Source organism: Gossypium raimondii, chromosome 2, assembly GCF_025698545.1.
Source record: "Gossypium raimondii isolate GPD5lz chromosome 2, ASM2569854v1, whole genome shotgun sequence".
NCBI classification, from domain to species: domain Eukaryota; kingdom Viridiplantae; phylum Streptophyta; class Magnoliopsida; order Malvales; family Malvaceae; genus Gossypium; species Gossypium raimondii.
Window position 1 is genome coordinate 25,850,169 of NC_068566.1, and position 1,845 is coordinate 25,852,013.

Sequence of the window (1,845 nt, forward strand, 5' to 3'; positions counted from 1 at the left end):
CACTATCAGTGTGGTTACCTCCTCTGGCTCTGGCTCATTTTTAGCCTCTAAGGATTCCTCTTGAGGATCCTCATTATTTTCCACAATTGTCTCCAGAGTAGTGGTTTTTGGGCTACTCAGTCCTTTGCCTGATCAGAGTGTACTCACTTTCTCATGCTCCTTACCTTCTCTTCGTAGATTATCTTCCATGTTGCTGGGAATACTTGAGCCAATTTGTCTTTTGATGTCACCCATCATGCTCATCAATTGGCTCATTTGATCCTCTAGTTTAGTTAATATTCTTGTTTAATTGCTGCACTCAGGCTGCACCTACTTGACATTCATTCTCATTAACTACATCTCCCCCTCAATTCTATCCAAAGGTTGAGCACATGCAGTGTGGCCACTTGAGTTGGCCCTATCTTAGGGTTTCAGCAAATAAGGAGGTTGGTAATTAGTGTTTTTAGCTTGATTTGAAATATTACCTGCTTCTTGGTTCCCTCCTATCTTAGATTCGAGTGATCTCTCCAGCCAGGATTATATGTATTCGAATAAGGGTTTTCACCTCTATTCCCAATATAATTTACATCCTTGGCAAGATTGTTGATATAGTGGAAGAGTGGTTTGTCTCCCCCATGCCTAGATGGTGTAGAAGCAGATTCGATACGGTTGATTCTATCCACTAACTATTGATACTTGTCATCCTCTTGGATAGCTTTTACCATGGTGGGTTTCTGGCCATATGTAAATCGTTAAACTGGCCACTAATAGGAGTTTAATGCCATCTTCTCAATGATTTCATATGCATCCTCATACATTTTGCTCATAAGGGCTCCTCTTGCTGCTCTGTCTAATCCAAATCATGCATTCACATCTAACCTGTTATAAAATACCAGCAATCGTATCCAATTAGGGAATTTGTGAGGTTGACATTTCTAAACCAACGTTTTAAAATATTCCCAAGCCTCATAGAAACTTTCTCCTTCCATATTTCTAAAGAAAAAAAATCTCTCTTCCAATCTGAACCATTTTGGTGATAGGGAAAAACTTCTGTAAGAATTTTCTACCAAGTTCATCCCATGTCATGATAGACAGTAGTGCCTGTAAATCTAACTAAGAAAAGACATTTTCAATCGAAGAAAATAGGAACAATCGAAGACAAATAGCGTCTTCAGTGACCCTGTTATACTTAAAAGTATCACAAAGTTAGAGAACCGTTTTATATGTTGATTCGGATCCTCTGCCATTGTGGCCTAAATTGCACGTTATTCTAGATCATCTGAATCATTACCGGCTTGATCTCAAAATTATTCGCTGTAATAGTTGGGCTTGTTATGCTTTCTTGAACCATGTCTAAACATGGCAATGCATAGTCTTTTAAGGTTCTCCCATTACGAGCCATTTACACATTTGCGGAAACTGTGTTACTGACAGATTTTCTAAAACTTTATCGTCAGCGTCGCTAAATTGTGAATTTTCACATGGTATGTTACATGTAGTAGGTGGTGGTGGATCCTGCATCTGTTGTTTCTGATGCTATTGCTATGGGCGATTTCATTGGATTATTCTCTCTGGACTGTGGTGGCTACAATAGGTGTGCCCCTATTGTGAGTCATACACTAAACCCAGAAAGAGAGGAATAGTAAATAAAGTAAAATAAAATCATATCTATTCCCTAAAAATTTCCTAACTATTCTTTTTAAATGCAAAAATTAAATTCCAACTAGTGACATTGCCTTCTTAGCAACTGTGCCAACAGCTTGACTGCCTTCGGATGTACTAACGTCCAGAGTGTGAATACTATAATAAAATATAAAAGTATGATGCGGTATCCACAAGTATATGGGTCGAGTTGTAATATAGTTT

General features: G+C 38.2%; 1 non-coding gene across 1 annotated transcript; it reads left to right on the forward strand.

Moving 5' to 3' along the window:
- Positions 1–894: 894 nt before the first annotated feature.
- Positions 895–1,001, forward strand: LOC128039501 (small nucleolar RNA R71). Its single transcript, XR_008194002.1, has one exon. It is a non-coding gene; the product is annotated as a small nucleolar RNA R71 (small nucleolar RNA).
- Positions 1,002–1,845: the final 844 nt, after the last annotated feature.